This window comes from Piliocolobus tephrosceles, chromosome 17 (genome assembly GCF_002776525.5).
Source record: "Piliocolobus tephrosceles isolate RC106 chromosome 17, ASM277652v3, whole genome shotgun sequence".
Lineage (NCBI taxonomy): Eukaryota > Metazoa > Chordata > Mammalia > Primates > Cercopithecidae > Piliocolobus > Piliocolobus tephrosceles.
The window spans coordinates 20667556-20684849 of NC_045450.1; the positions used below are offsets into that span (position 1 = coordinate 20667556).

Genomic DNA, 17294 nt, shown 5'->3' on the forward strand with positions numbered 1-17294 from the left:
TCTGTTCCTGGATCTACAAAGTTAAAATAGAGGCCCAAGGATTACTCAAGCAAGTAACATCCTTTGAGTTATCAGAATTTGTTTCTGTTTTCTGACTCAGTAAGATGCAGAGACCTGGCCAAATATTCAAGTAAGCCAGGAATAGAACAGAAAGATCATGGTATTCTCTTTAAACTATAGTCAAGATTGAAAGGAAGATGAATCTATGCCATCCTCTTGCTGGGTTAGCCTTTTCCTGTTTTCCACTTATAAAAATCAAAGGGTAAGACAATAGGCTAGATTTAAGAGAGGACTGTACAAGGATCTCAGCAAGGATCAGAATGTGTTATTTCTGTATCCATTGTAGTTATGTCCTTGTGGTCAAAGCTACAGAAGATCAAGAATAAGTCTTCAAATGCAAGTCTGTACTACTGAATGAACAACTTTATACTAAGATGAGGGGCTTATTTTCTTTTTGACTTGAGCAAAAGGCTGTCACCTTGTTGTTCTGTTTCTGTTGCACCCTACCAAGTAGGGAGGATAATAATGGCATAAACATATCTCCTTGACACTAGTTAATCATGTCCAAGCTCTTGGATGAATCCCACTTTATTTTATATTTTTTTTTTGAGGTGGAGTCTTGCTCTGTCGCCCAGGCTGGATTGTAGTGGTACCATTTCAGTTCACTGCAACCTCTGCTTCCAGAGTTCAAGCAATTCTCCTGTCTCAGCCTCCTGAGTAGCTGGGACTACAGGTGTGTGCCACCATGCCCAGAAAGTTTGTGTATTTTTGTGGATATGAGGTTTTGCCCTGTTGGCCAGGCTGAAATCCCACTTTATAAGTTCGAAGAGATAGATAAAAATATAAGTGGAGTCACACTCTATGCAAACTAGGTTTCCTGGCGAGCATCTCAAAAAATATTGAGTGAATAGATAAGGAAGTCAGGTGTTAAATCTGGGGACATACAGCTCACAGGTTTGGACTCTTATTTAACTAAAATTAAGGACTGGCCAGCAATGTTTTGCCCCCCATCCACTACTGTATCCACTACTGTGTGCAAACAGTGAATTTTAACTTTTTTTTTTTTTTTTTAACAAAGGGAAGAAGAGTTCCTCTGCATGGAAAATGGCACTTTTAAATATCAAACCCGTTGCTTGGGCATACTCTATGATGACATTAGGGACTGAAATGCTGAATTCTGTCTTTGGTTTCTACTATGTGAAACTTTTTCTACATCTGTACACGATTCCAGAAGTGGCCTTTTATCAAACCCAGGTGAGATGGAATCTTTACTGTCCTTTCACATAGGACAGATCTCCTTCCTTTGAGGGAAAGAGAGATTTTTATTTTTTATTTTATTTTTTGAGACAGAGTTTTGCTGTCACCCAGGCTGGAGTGCAAGTGCATGATCTCGGCTCACTGCAACCTCCACCTCCCCAGTTCAAGTGATTGTCCTGCCTCGGCCTCCCGAATAGCTGGGATTACAGGCCCACACCACCACTCCCAGTGAATTGTTGTATTTTTAGTAGAGACAGAGTTTTGCCATGTTGGCCAGGCTGGTCTCGAACCCCTGACTTCAGGTGATCTACCCACTTCAGCCTCCCAAAGTGCTGGGATTACAGGTGTGAACCACTGCGCCCAGCTGGAAAGAGAGATTTTTAAAAGATTGCTATTTAAAATGTAAAGGCATTAGAATTTAAAGAGTAAGCTTAGGTTGTCTGGAAAATTAATTTATGTGGAAAAATCAGTATTATTACTAAGATATCCAGTCTCTGTCCCTCTCTTCTTCTTCTTTTTTTTTTTTTTTTCCTGAGACTGCTCTGTTGCCCAGGCTGGTATGCAGTAGTGCAATCATAGCTCACTGCAGCTTTGACCTTTGATCAAGCAATCCTCCTGGCTCAGCTTCCTGAGTAGGATGACAGGTGTGAGCCACCACACCTGGCTGGTTTTTTTTTTTTTTTTTTTTTTGTAGAAATAGGGGTCTCACTATGTTGTCCAGGTTGGTCTCGAACTCCTGGGCTCAAGCAATCCTCCTGCCTCAGCCTCCCAAAGTGTTGGGATTACAGGCGTGAGCCACCATGCCCAGTCCTAAAATATTCTGTTTTGAAAAGGCCCACAGTATTCACAAATTGTATTGTAAGTCATTACCAATTAGGTGGTCAGGCTGGAAGAGTTCATGGTTTTAAAATCCTTATATTTTGTAATGTTACTCATTTATTACCAGTAATAACATACTAATTAGATTTAATTTGAAATGCCAAACATTGATATTTTAACCTTTCCTAATGAAATTATGTAAAACTATGCCTTGGTGTAAACAGGCCATCAATCTTTGCAGAGGCATGGCCCTGTGTGCTGCTGTTGGAAGGCAGTCTAGCACAAGATTGAAAGCACATGCTGTGGGGTCATCTACCTTGGGTTAGACCCTGGCTCTGTTGTTTATTAGCTAGGCAAGTTGCTTAACTTCTCTGGCTCTCAGTTTTCTCATTTGTAAAGTCAGAGTAATAATAGTACTTGCCTCAAAGGATTGTTTTTTGTTTGTGTGTTTGTTTGTAATGGGAGTCTTTCTCTGTCACCCAGACTGCAGTGCAGTGGTATGATCACGGTTCACTGCACCTTGACCTTCTAGGCTCAAGCAGTCCTCTTACCTCAGTCTCCAAGTAACTGGGACTACAGGTGCATGCCACCATGCCAGGCTAATTAAATAAAAAAAACTTTTTTGGCCGGGCATGGTGACTCATGCCTATAATCCCAGCACTTTGGGAGGCTGAAGCGGATGGATCACCTGAGGTCAGGAGTTCGAGACCAGCCTGGCCAACATGGCGAAACCCCATCTCTACTAAAAATACAAAAATTAGCCAGGCATGGTGGCATGTGCTTGTAATCCCAGCTACCCAGTAGGCTGAGGCAGAAGAATAATGGAACCTGGGAGGCAGAGGCTGCAGTGAGCCGAGATTGCACCACTGCACTCCAGCCTGGGCAACAGAGCAAGACTCTGTCTCAAAAAAAGAGAATTTTTTTTTCTTTCTTCTTTTTTTTTTTTTTTGTGGAGATAGGGTCTCGCAATGTTGCCCAGCTTGGTCTTGAATCCCTGGGCTCAAGCAATTCTCCTGGCTTGGCCTCCCAAAGTGCTGGGATTACAGACATAAGCCACTGTGCTTGGCTAGGGTTTTTAAGGATTTGATAAAATAATGCATGTAGGCCGGGCGCGGTGGCTCAAGCCTGTAATCCCAGCACTTTGGGAGGCCGAAGTGGGCAGATCACGAGGCCAAGAGATCGAGATCATCCTGGCCAAGATGGTGAGACCCCATCTCTACTAAAAATACAAAAATTATCTGGGCATGGTGGTGCATGCCTGTAATCCCAGCTACTTGGGAGGCTGAGGCAGGAAAATCACTTGGACCTGGGAGGCAGAGGTTGCATTGAGCCGAGATTGTGCCGCTGCACTCCAGTTTGGCGACAGAATGAGACTCTGTCTAAAAAAAACAAAAACAAAAACAAAAAAAACACAAAGTGAATGCACATTGGCTTTTGAGTAGTATTTGCTGTTATTAAATTTTTTAGCTGGTTCTGAAAACAATTAGCTTTTCTACTGATCACCTTTGGTTATTTCACGTAAGTAAAAACAAAAAAAAATAGGGTCATTTTTGTCCTATACTGAGTGCAGTAGTTTATTCTACCACACTGAAATAATCGTGTGTTTGTTTTCTTCCTAGATAATTTTAATGATATGGAATGTTCTTAATGACCTGACTGGATATTTTCCCAACAACTCTAAGGCTAAATGCTGTTCAAGTCGCCATATTTCTGTCTTGTACTGTGTCCCTTTCTATGCAGTAGCCTTCCTGCTCCTGTGGTTTCCTTGGAAATACTATTAAGAAGGTGACTGGCTTAGCGGACTCCACCTGGTGGTATCGTTATGTGCTTTTGATAGCATGCTCACCTGTGTCCAACAAGCCCAATGTAAACTGTTTGCAGAGATTTTCACTAGACATGAAAGTCGGCTTCAGCTTATTAAAATTAACCAAGTGGCATCACTTCTGGGCTCTACTGGTATCCTCTTCTGTGGCCTGATCTCTAATAACATGGAAATTTTGCCCCATTTCCAGGCTGTTGCCATTGTCATTGCTTTCCTTGCTGCTGCCAGCCTTTACGCTGGGATGTATCATGTGAGGCATTTTGAACCTAAAAGAAGCCCCAAAGAGAACCTCCTCTTGGAATCTGAACAGGATCTTACCTGGACTCCTGTCATTTTATCTGTGAGACAGATCTTGCCCCAGAAATACTTTTACCTTTTTCTGATCATGAATTTCTTTCCAGTCTTTAACCTTCTTCAGCAACTTCATGATGATCTTCGCAGATATTCTCATTCTCAGAGATGTACTATCTTCTTCCATAAGGAGCATTATGTAGGGGGCAGGCTTTATTTGCCCACAGGTATGTAATAGTTCTTTGTGTTCTTTATGATTATTATAATTGTTATAATTATGTTCTCTACGATTTATAATTTTCCTGCAGGGATTAGAGATTTAACTCAGCTGGGTGATGATATTAGAAACCTGATTTCATCAGTAGTTTTTAAAAGTGTTTTTTGTTTGTTTGTTTGAGACGGAGTCTCGTTCTGTCACCCAAGATGGAATGCAGTGGTGTGATCTCAGCTCACTGCAACACTCGCCCTCTCGGTTCCGCCTCAGCCTCCTGAGTAGCTGGAATTATAGGTGCGCGCCACCACACCTGGCTAATTTTTGTATTTTTGGTAGAGACGGGATTTCAACATGTTGTTCAGGCTGGTCTCGAGCTTCTGACCTTGTGATCAGCCTGCCTCGGACTCCCAAAGTGCTGGGATTACAGGCGTTAGCCACCGCACCCGGCCGACACACAGTTATTAAAAGACCCAAAGATTCAGAGCTCCAGATAGCATACAAGATTCAGTAGAAACATAATGGAAAAAAGAGACAAGATCCAGCACAGTGGCCCATGCCTGTAATCCCAGCACTTTGGGAGGCCAAGCCGGGTGGATCACTAGAGGTCAGGAGTTCGAGACCAGCCTGGCCAACACGGTGAAACCCTGTCTCTACCAAAAATACAACAACTAGCCGGGCTTGGTGGCGGATCCCAGCTACTCAGGAGGCTGAGGCAGGAGAATCGCTTGAACCCAGGAGGTGGAGGTTGCAGTGAGCTGAGATCACACCGTACTCCAGCTTGGGTGACAGAGCAAGACTCTGTCTCAAAAAAAAAAAAAAAAAAAAAAGACAACAGGGAAAAAGGAAAGAGACCCCAGGGAGAACTGAACAATGTGATATTTTAAACATTTTTGCTGTGGAATTTTGTTCCTCTCAGCTTTCTCCTTTAAGCCTCAGCAGAACTATGGAAGAAAACAGCTTCCCGTGAGCATGTCGTTTTGCTTTATTTGGGTGTTTAAGATTTCTGTGACTATCACGTGGAAGAAGAGTTAGTTGGTCAAGTTTCAAAACACTTGGCTAAAAGCCTGAGTCCTGGAATTTCAGAGCACTATTAAAATTCCATGGTCATGACCATTATTGCAGAGGTCATGTCCTCTTCAAAAAATATACTGGTCTGCTGCTTATTATACCATTTGGAGAGCTGATATGTTGTTCCCCTTAACCTAAATATGTCCTCTAAAAATATGGCTTTACCTCGCCTGTGTTATAGGTTTTTCCTGTTTTCACAAATGATAAGCAAAACATCTTAGCAATACTCTTCAGGGAACAGGTTATTCTAGATAGACTAGTTTTTACTGTTTACCAGCTTTCAAAAATCGTTAAGCCATTTGGGATAGAAATAGTTCTAAAATGTTTTAAGTGTTGCCACAATTTATTTATTTTTATTTCTTTATTTTTTTAGAGACAGTGTCGTGCTCTGTCACCCAGGCTGGAGTGCAGTGGCACAGTCATGGCTCACTGCAGCCTTGATCTCCTGGGCTCAAGCTTTCCTCCTACCTCAGCCTCCCAAGTAGCTGGAACCACAGGCATGCACCACCATGCCCAGCTAAGTTTTTTTATTTTTTGTAGAGACAGTGTTTTTCAAGACCAGCCATGTTCCCCACATTGGTCTTGAACCCCTGGGGTCAAGCAGTCCTCCTTCCAAAGTGTTGGGATTGCAAGCATGAGCCACAGTGTTCGGCCCACCACAATTTCTTAAGTAAAGTATATAGAATAGAATTTGCCTGTCTGCTATTATCCCAAGGTCTTTATAATTACTGTATGTGCCATAATAATGGTAACCCACAGTTTTGAGTGTTTACCATGTGCCATGGACTATTGCCAAGTGCATTGTGTATATTACATGACGTGATCCTCATAACAATCTTGGAGGAAGAGATTCTTATTCTTACAGATGAGAAAAGGGAGGTGGTACCTTTAGAGCTGTATACTTTAAGATTCTGTCTCTAAAATGTACTGTGCTTACATCATTTATTTAGCAGAGCATACCAAATGGAATTTCATGTCTGGCTTGTCAGTATAGTCCAGGTACTGTGTGTGCATGATAAAACGATGCTCTCCTTTCAAAGCAATTTGAAGTTTGTCAGGCTGTTTGCTCCTCTGTTTAACCACCAAGAATGGGAAGCTGTTTGATTTCCTGTCTCTGCTTGTTATTTGCTACCAGATTCTAGGCTATATATACTTTCTTACTTTAAATCATGTATAGTACTTGCCTATAGTTTCTCCTCTTCACCAGGTTGAAAAAAAATTGTTAAATTCTTATGTAAGCCTGGGTGTGGTGGCTCACGTCTGTAATCCTGGCTCTTTGGGAGGACGAGGCAGGCAGATTGCTTAAGCCCAGGAGTTCAAGACTATCCTGGGCAACATGGCGAAACCCTATCTCTATAAAAAATAAAAGAAAATCCGCGGTGGCTCAAGCCTGTAATCCCAGCACTTTGGGAGGCCGAGACGGGCGGATCACGAGGTCAGGAGATCGAGACCATCCTGGCTAACACGGTGAAACCCCGTCTCTACTAAAAATACAAAAACTAGCTGGGCGAGGTGGCGGGCGCCTGTAGTCCCAGCTACTCGGGAGGCTGAGGCAGGAGAATGGCATAAACCCGGGAGGCGGAGCTTGCAGTGAGCTGAGATCCGGCCACTGCACTCCAGTCCGGGCGACAGAGCAAGACTCTGCCTCAAAAAAAAAAAGAAAATCCAAAGTTGCTTTAAATTTATTCTTAATTTCTAGAGAATTAACACGTGTAAATTATTGTGGTAAAAAATGACAGCTTGGTGGGTACAGTGGCTCCTGCCTGTAATCCCAGCACTTTGGGAGGCTGAGGTGGGTGGATCATGAGGTCAGGAGTTCAAGACCAGCCTGGCCAAGATGGTGAAACCCCCGTCTCTACTAAAAATACAAAAAATTAGCTGGGCATGGTGGCAGATGCCAGTAATCCCAGCTACCCGGGAGGCTGAGGCAGAGAATTGCTTGAACCTGAGAGGTGGAGGTTGCAGTGAGCCGAGATGGTGCCACTGCACACCAGCCTGGACAACAGAGCAAGACTCTGCCTCAAAAAAAAAAAAAGACAGCTCATTGGAATCTGTTTTTATTGATCTGAATTTATTTATAAATCTGAATTTATTTATTTGGCTAAGTCTCTTTAACACTTTATTGGGTAAAATAATGAAGGTGAGCACTATGTTTTCATTTTCTTTTTCTCTCTCCTTCCTTCCTTCCTCCTTCCCTCCCTCCCTCCCTCCCCCTGCCTTTCCTTCTTTCTTTCTTCTTTCTTTTTTTTTTTTTTGAGACAGTCTCACTCTGTCACTCAGGCTGGAGTGCAGTGATGTGGTCTCAGCTCACTGCAATCTCCGCCTCCCAGATTCAAGCAATTCTCCTGCCTCAGCCTCCCAAGTAGCTGGGATTACAGGCATGTGCCACCACACCTGGCTAATCTTTGTAGTTTTAGTAGAAATGGGGTTTCACCATGTTGGCCAGGCTCATCTCCCAACTCCTGACCTCAAGTGATTCGCCTGCCTTGGCCTTCCAAAGTGCTGGGATTACAGGCATAAGCCACTGCACCCAGCCTCAGGCTGGCTTTGTTTTTGAGGAGTTGAATAAATAAAGGAAAAAAGGATGAACAAATGTTCTGTCTTCCTAATAACTGTTGGTATAGGTCTGTCACTCTTCCACATTACACTCCCCAGAGAGGCAGAGGAGTAACTGGGTTAAAAGCATGGATCTGTACTCTGCCCAGGAGGAGCCTGGCTCTCCACTTACTAGCTGTGCAATCCTGGGTAGGTTACTCTACTTCTCTGTGCCTCAGTTTCCTCATCTGTAAAATGAGGATCAAAATAGTACCTACGGGACTGGGCACAATGGCTCCCAGTACTTTGGGAAGCTAAGGTGGGAGGGTCGCTTGATCCTAGGAGTTTAAGATCACCCTGGGCAACATAGTGAGATGCTGTCTCTATAAAAAATTTAAAAATTAGCCAGGCATAGTGGCACACATCTGGAGTCCCAGCTACTTGGGAGGCTGAGGTGGGAGAATCACTTGAGCCCAGGAGGTCAAAGCTGCGGGGAACTATGACTGTGCCACTGCACTCCAGCCTGGATGAGAGAGCAAGACCCTGTCTCAAAAACAAACAAACAAACAAACAACCACAAAAAACACAGTGCCTACCTAAGGAAAGTATTATGAGGGTTAAATGAATTAAAACATCCAAAGTACTTAAAATGGTTCCTGGCACAATAAACCCTCTAGAAATGTTAGCTCTTATTATGTACAGCCATCTCAACGCAGCAGATACCTATTAGACTTTCACTGTGAGCACGGCACTGCCTTTATCCCTCTGTTTTGATGTCGGCATAGGTTTGCCAACACTTATGTTGGAACACACTGTTGAATGGAGAGCCAAAATCTTTCGTTTGTAGAAGGCTTTATTTTAGTTTTTTTAAAAAAAGCAGGCTTTCTCTTTTCTTTCATGATTTTTGTAATACTACTCATCATTGGCTTATATCTTTTTATATGTTGGACACAAGAAAAACAGCTACCAATTATTAAGTACCTCATATGTTGAGTATGGTGCTAGGTAAGAGAAGAGAAACGGAGGAGAGCGAGAGCAAGAGCGAGAGAGAGAGAGAGAGAGAGAGAGAGAGAAAGTTTGTCTTGGTGGGGGAAATGCCTCTTAGGTAAGGTAACTTCTCTATGAAGAAATAGCTGGTAAAAGTGGCAAAGCTGGAATTTAAATCTAGGGACATCTGATTTCAAAATCTTTCATTTTTTAGCCAGACATGGTGGTGCATGCCTGTAGTCAACTACTTGGGATGACCGCTTGAGCCCAGGAATTTGAGACCAGGCTGGGCAACATAGTAAGAAGACCTTGTCTCTAAAAAAAATCTTGCACATGCCACTCTACCACATATTTCTTACATTATTAACTTCTTGTATTTTGTATGTTTATGTGCTAGAGATGGAGAAACAGCAGCTGCATTTCAATATGTGGAAATGTGTTACTTTATAATATTATAATAATATTTAAGAATATAATTGGACTTGTTGGGGTGTTTTACATACTTCCTCTTACAGAACTCTAAGAAATGCCTTGGACCACATCAGTCACTGATCCATTGTTTTTTAGTATCCAGAAAATGAACTCTTGTTCTTTACAAGTAGAAAAGTAAGTCAAAAAATCAGTCAGGGGAAAAAAACCCTTATGTTTACTAAAGAACATCTGTATTCTACTTACATCATTCAACGTTCTCTTCTAATTATAATGCACATACATTTGGTTAGTGAAAACTTTTCAGGGATAAACAATGTGTGCTTTTTTATTGAAAACAAAGAGTATCTTCTGATCTTTGTTAATGTACATACGTGTATTTAGCATAAACTTTTCAGTCTAGAACAATGAACTTTTTCATTAATAGCAAGAAATGCAAAAAATCTAAGTCTGAGCTCTTAAAATGAATCTGTTGTAATGATAAAAATATATAAAGTTAGGCAGGACACAGTAACCTGGAATGCTAACTCTTGTTTTCCTCTGATGCTTGATTTTGGGGTAAAAAGTACATTTCAGGCAAGATGTGGTGGCTCACACCTATAATCCTAACATTTTGGGAGGTCCAGGCAGGCAGATCACTTGAACCTAGGAGTTTGAGACCAGCCTGGCCAACATGGTGAAACGCTAAAAATACAGAAGTTAGCCAGGCACAGTGGTGCTTGCCTGTAATCCCAGCTATTCAGGATGCTGAGGCATGAGAATTGCTTGAACCTGGGAGGCAAAGATTGCACTAAGCCAAGATCATGCCACTGCACTTCAGCCTGGACGGCAGATTTGAGACTCTGTCTCAAAAAAAAAAAGTTATTATTCATAATCAATTTTTGATATATATCGGTAATAATGGCATTTCTAAGCAAGATAGTTTTAGTTGTGTGTTTCAATTGATACTATAATTCAGAAGCAAATTTATTTATTAAATATGTTTTGAGACAGGGTCTTGCTCTTGTCACTCAGGTTGGGGTGCAGTGGGTATGATCATAGCTCATTATAGCCTCAACCTCCTGGACTGAAGCAATCCTCCCACCTCAGCCTCCCTAGTAGCTGGGACTACAGCTGTACATCACCACACTCAGCTAATTTTTGTATTGTTTGTAGAGATAGAGTTTCACCATGTTGCCCAGGCTGGTCATGAACTCCTGGGCTAAAGCAATCCTCCTACCTTGGCCTCCCAAACTACTGGGATTATAGGAATGAGTCACTGCACCTAGCCAGCAATTTATTTTGCAATAAGAACGTTTATTTTGTCATCAGCAAGAGTGAGTAAGCTTAATAATGCATGGAGTTCCATCTTAACACAGTGCCATTCTGTTTCCATTTCAGTGCCTTGTACTTACCAGTCAGTCCTGGCTGAAAAAGTTTGGTTACTATAAGATCATCTTAATTTCTTTCTATCTAGAAGGAACAGCCTCCACTGTCATGTTACTGCTGGGAAAGCAATACTATTACTGTTTGGGTCTTTATCTCACTGTTATCATGTAAGTAAATGCTGGTTCCAGTCTCAAAATTACACTAAATTTTACCATTTGCCCTTTCAAGCGGTGAAATATTTTTGATCTGGACTGAGTTTAATACTCATTTCTAGGCAAGGTCATTGTACCTTTCTGACAAATTGTCTGAATGTTAACGGCTTGTTTTTTGAGGGAATTTTATACATTAAATTTTGTAGTAAACTTACTTTTTTTAATCTATTAAAAAATTTACTTGGAAGGCTAAGGTGGGAGGATTGCTTAAGGCCAAGAGTTTGAGACTAGCCTGGGCAACAGAGTAAGACCCCATCTCTACAAAAAATTTTAAAATTTTTTGGTGGCACATGTCTGTAGTCCCAGCTACTCCAGTGGCTGAGGCAGGAGGATCATATTTGAGCCCACGAATTCAAGTCATAGTGAGCTATGACTGCACCACTGCACTCCATCCAGCCTAGGTGACAGAGTAAGACCCTGTCTCAAAAAAATACAGCATTTAGTAAATACTGCTGCCGTGTATAAAAGAGGTGGCCTTCTATTCCTCCTTCAACTCTTCCTCCTATTTCTGCAACCTCTCCTCCTCCCCCAAGCACCCACTTTGCCTCCATCACAGGCATCTCAAATTCCGCAGGTCCAAATCAAGGATCTTGCTGCCAAATCTGCTCTTTTGTTATTATTTGTCGTCTCCGGAAATGGCTCTGCCATCTATCTGGTTTCTCAAGTCAGAGACTGAGACGTTGTCTTTGCCTTTTCTCTCTTCTTTGACACCTAGGTCCAACACACTGTTAATTGTCAGCAGTTTTATCTCCCTAATGTGCCCTGAATCCACCTCTTCTCAGTTCCACTGACATTCCTATAGCTCATTTCTTACATGGAATAGGATACAGTCTTCCCATATAAACCCCTAGTTTATAGTCTGCAGTCTCTCCAACTCCCTCTCTCATATTGCTTCTAGAATAACATGCTCTTTCTCTGCTTAATAATCTTTTTTTTTTTTCTTTTTCTTTTTCTTTTTTTCTTTTTTTGAGACGGAATCTCACTCTGTCACCCAGGCTGGAGTGCAGTGGCACGATCTCGGCTCACTGCAAGCTCCGCCTCCTGGGTTCATGCCATTCTCCTGCCTCAGCCTCCCAAGTACCTTTGCTTAATAATCTTAAGTGGCTTCTTACTGCTTTCAGGGTATTTCGAAATGATGACATATGATGTCTGGTTATATAGTCCCTCTTTATCTTTTCATCTTCATTTCTTTTTTTTTTTTTCTGAGACAGGGTCTTGCTCTGTTGCCCAGGCTATAGTACAGTGGCACGATCATGGCCCACTACAGCCTCCCCCTCCCAAGCTTAGGTGATCCTCCCACCTCAGCCTCCTAAGTAGCTGGGAATACAGGTGTGCACTACCATGCCCAGCTTAATTTTTATTTTTTGTGGAGATGGGTTTTTGCCATGTTGCCCAGGCTGGTGTTGAACTCCTGGGCTGAAGCGATCTGCTCACCGTGGCATCCCAAAGTGCTGGGATTACAGGTGTGAGCCACTGTGCCTGACCTTCACCTTCATTTCTTGTTACTCCTCAACTTACACTGTACTCTCTGCCACACAGAAATACTTTGCAGTTCCTAGTTCAGACACCTCTGTGTCTAGAAGATGCTGTTCCCTGTGCCTGGAAAACTGTTCCCCATTTCTTGCTTGGCTCTGTCCTCATGTATCTTAGGCCACAACTCAGGTATGTGCTTCTCTGGGAAGCCTTCCCTGATTTCCTCATCTGGATTAGGTGGCCCTCCTATGTGACTCCAGTGCCCTATGCTTACTTCTGCTGTGGTGCTTTTCCCTCTACCTGCGACTATCTATGGTCCCCACTGGATTGAGTTTATTGTGAATAGGGTCTAGTCTCTTATCACTGTGGCCCATTACCTACTGAGGTTCCTGCAAATAGTTGGTCCTTAGAAAATGTGTTTTGAGCCAGGCACAATGGCTCACGCCTATACTCCCAGCACTTTGAGAGGCTGAGGTGGGAGGATCACTTGAACCTAGGAGTTCAAGACCAGCCTGGACAACATGGCAAAACCCTGTCTCTACACAAAATAAAAATTTAGCCAGATGTGGTGGTGCACTCCTGTAGTCTCAGGTATTCAGGAAGCTGAGGTGGCAGGATCACCTTAGCCCAAGAGGTGGATGCTACAGTGAGCTGAAAGCATGCTACTGCACTCCAGCCTGGGCAGCAGAGTGAGTTCCTGTCTCAAAAAAGAAAAAAAAAGAAAAGATTTTTGTTTTTGTTTTTGTTTTGTTTTTTGTTTTTGCCTCAGCCTCCCGAGTAGCTGGGACTACAGGTGCCAGCCACCACGCCTGGCTAATTTTTGTATTTTTAGTAGAGACGGGGTTTCACCATGTTGGCCAGTTTGGTCTTGAACTCCTGACCTCAAGTGATCCACCTGCCTCAGCCTCCCAAAGTGTAGGATTACAGGCGTGAGCCACTCATTTTGGGTGAATGAATTATAAATTCTATTCATGTCCCTGCTGGAACAACTTGAGAAAATTTTCATGAAGACGTATTTGCATTTTGAGCAAACTGGTAGTGGAAACTGTAATAATTGACTCAAATGATTGAATCCCTGTGAAACTTCAAGACATTAGAACCTTACATAGATAACTATATGTAGGGTTATTCTGTAAGTCTGTAAGGGTGGCCCTGGCTATATAGTATGTAAAATGATATTTTATAATAATTTTTAGAATGAAAATTTTTGTTTGCTTTTTTTCACTTAAACCATCCCCCTCATTTTTATTCTTCTATCATAATTAAAATGCTATATACCCTTTCTCAGTTCTTAATGTATCCTATTTCTGATATCAAGAGAAAGATGTCTATGTGATTAATTTCCCTGGCATGTCCTGTCCTTTAGAATCTATTAATAATTTAAGCAGATTAAATGAGTTTAGTCATTTGGAATGAGGAAGAAGCATAAAAATCATTTTTAAAATTCCCAAGTGAAAGCAGTTATTACATTTTTAAAAGAGAATTCTATATTCACAGATACATAATATTTGGGAGGATAGAAGTGTATGTCTAATATAGCTTTACTTTTATAGTATATCATTTCTTATCTTCTTGCAAATCAAATGTCAACTTTCATTTTATTCTTTTTTAACAAAAGTTATGCCTCCTAGTTGTAAAATTCTCATATGTGTTTTAACATTTAACATTTTTTCTAGGGTTATTGTGCAAGCTTCGGTTTCCTTGTTTACCCTGCCACTAGTTGACATGGTTGATGCAGATTAAACTTCAGTAATGAAGTTTAATCAGCAGTAAGTATATTTATTCAAATGTTAGCTACAAAAATATCACATGTAGGCAGGACCTATCAGTCTCCATACCTCAGTTATATTGCCACTACAAATCATATATCTGAAAGACAATCATAAGAGGCATTGCTAGGAACCAGGGGGCAGAAAATAATCAGATATTCGTGCTTGTTTGCCCTGGGCAACTTTTCCCCATTTCCGAAAGAACATCGCAGTTTTTCATTTCTCAAGTTCACACAGCCAATATTACAACAGGGTTAAATCTCAGAAACCAAAGTGGAATCTCAGTTAGCTGTATGTTCTACATATGGCAATATGCCTTATTACACGGGACGATTGGGCAAAATGACCTTTACTCTGTGACATTGCAAGATTTTTAATTAAAATTAAAAATCAAGGTCCATCTTATCCTTTCTTACTTGAACAAGCCTACGCCAATGATGAGAGGTTCTATTCTTTGGTATGATTGTAAGCACTTTAGATCAGCTATAAAATGTACTTGATTGGCAAATATTTTCTCATATGTGTCCTATTTTGCATATTAGAGAGGAATGTATTATTTTAAGACAGAGGCACGTTCTTTTTTTTTTTTTTTCTAAGACGGAGTCTTGCTCTGTCGCCCAGGCTGGAGTACAGTGGTGTAATCTTGGCTCACTGCCACCTCTGCCTCCCAGGTTCAAGCGATTCTCCTGCCTCAGCCTCCTGAATAGCTGGAACTACAGGCGCGCACCACCATGCCTGGCCAATTTTTTTGTATTTTTAGTAGAGATGGGGTTTCATGATATTGGGCAGGCTGGTCCCAAACTCCTGACCTGATGATACGCCCACCTCAGCCTCCTAAAGTGCTGGGATTACAGGCGTGAGCTACCACGCCCAGCCAGCCAGAGGCACATTCTTTATTAGTTCTGTCAAAACATTTATACTGCAAAGCCTCTTTTGTTTGTTTGTTTGTTTGTTTTCGAGACAGAGTCTTGCTCTGTTGCTCAGGCTAAAGTGTGGTGGTGTGATCATAGCTCATTTCAGCCTTAAACTCCTGGGCTCAGGGGATCCTCCAGCCTCAGTCTCCCGAGTAGCTAGGACTATATAGGTGCACACTACCATGCTCAGCTAATTTTTAAATATATATGTGTTGTAGTGATGAGGATCTCGCTATGTTGCCTAGGTTGGTCTTGAATTCCTGGCCTCAATCGATCCTCCTGCTTGGCCTCCCAAAAGTGCCGGGATTATGGATGTCAACCACTGCGCCCAGCCCCATCTTTTATTTTTAATGCAAATTAAATTGAGGAAAGATTTGCCAGCTACCTGGACTTCTCTTTGTATAATTCCTTTCCTGTTGCAGGATTTTGTTGCTAAGTTCTTATTTGGGTGACAGACAGGGTGTAGTCCTGGGCCCTGTCTTCACTTTTGTCTCCTTTGTACCTGGAAAACGGACTAGCTCAGAACTCCTTCTTTTGAATGAATACATAAACAAGCAACAACTTTAGTAAACATTTTTCACCTTTCAAATTCTTTTGAATTAGATAGGTTACAAATAAATAAAATGTCTTGAACACTGAGAAAGGGAAAGGCATTATCATTTACCAAATGGCAATGTCCAAATAATCCCAACACTTTGGGAGGCCAGGGTGGGAGGATCGTTTGAGTCCAGGAGATCAAGACCAGCCTGGGAAACATGGAGAGACCCCATTCCCCTGCCAAAAATACAAAAATTATCCGGGTGTGGTGGCACGTGCCCGCAGTCCCAGCTAAGGCTGAGGTGGGAGGATCGCTTGGGCTCAGGAGTTCAAGGCTGCAGCAAACTGAGATTGTGCTACGGCACTCCAGCCTGGGAGACAGAGTGAGACCCTGTCTAAAAAAAAAAAAAAAAAAGTTACATTCTGGCCGGGCACAGTGGCTCATGACTATAATCCCAGTACTTTTGGGAGGCCAAATTGTGAGGATGGCTTGAGGCCAAGAGTTCAAGACCAGCCTGGGCAACATGGCCAGACCTTGTCTCTAAAAAAAGAAAAAGAGTTAAGTTTTTCCCACCACGGCACATTTATACCTATGTAACAAACCTGTATGTTCAGTACATGTATCCCAGAACTTAAAGTAAAAAAAAAGTTAAAAAAAAAGTTAGGTTTTTCTAGTTTTATAATCCTTTATAACTAAAAGGTTAATGTTTTATAATACTATACTGTTTTTATTATTGTCTATTTAGGATCAAGGAAGACTTCATACACAAAGAGATTCTTGATTCAAAGATTCAAATTGTATATATGGAGATATATATATATATAAAACATATACATAAAACACACATACGTAATTCGTATGTGATATGCTATTTTTGTCTGTTCCAGGTCACCCCTTCCCTCAGTGGTTTTTGGCATTAATGCTTTGTTTACCAAATCTGCCCAGTCTTTAGCACCCACGGTGATACTCTCTAGGCTAAACCAGTATGAATATGGAAACACAAATAGCAGGTAAAGTTAAAAAAAAAGCTCTTGAAATATTGTAAAAGAAACATGAAAGCAAACACAGCCTTTTATGTTAATTACTAAGCAATTATCTTGACCTTTGTGTATTATTAGTCACTAACTTGTATCTTGAGTAAGGTATAATAAAAAGTATTAATATCAAATGGACTTTCATAGGAGTATCTTTAAGTGTCTTCTTTAAATTATGTACATACTAAATGCCTTCACACTAAGCTACATATTAATTGCTTTATCTAAGTTATTCATTCATTTACTATTTCATTTCACAAATGCTTTTGAGTGCCTGCGATTATAGTCCAGGTACAAAGGTTCTTTGAATACAGGATGAATACAAAACCTTCTAAGGGGCCATACAGATTACAAAAAATTGTGATAAGGGACCACCAGAAGTATAATGGGACTGTGGTAATTCAGAGAAGAGATTCCTACCTGGTCTGCCTAGGGTCAGAGTGTACTTCACAGAAGAGGGTTTCTTCAGCTGAATCTTGGAAGCTGATTCTCCTGAACATGGAGGAATGTCATTCCAAGTAATGAAAACAGCACAGCAAATATTTGGAAGCATGAGTGAACTTG

The 17294-nt window shown here is 41.4% G+C and overlaps 1 long non-coding RNA gene across 1 annotated transcript; it reads left to right on the forward strand.

Annotated features, from left to right (window-relative positions):
- Window positions 1-4123: 4123 nt before the first annotated feature.
- LOC111551165 lies at window positions 4124-16864 on the forward strand. The gene is made up of 4 exons (XR_002734289.1): window positions 4124-4416; window positions 10803-10957; window positions 14152-14244; window positions 16584-16864. It is a non-coding gene; the product is annotated as an uncharacterized LOC111551165 (long non-coding RNA).
- The last annotated feature ends 430 nt before the right edge of the window (window positions 16865-17294 follow it).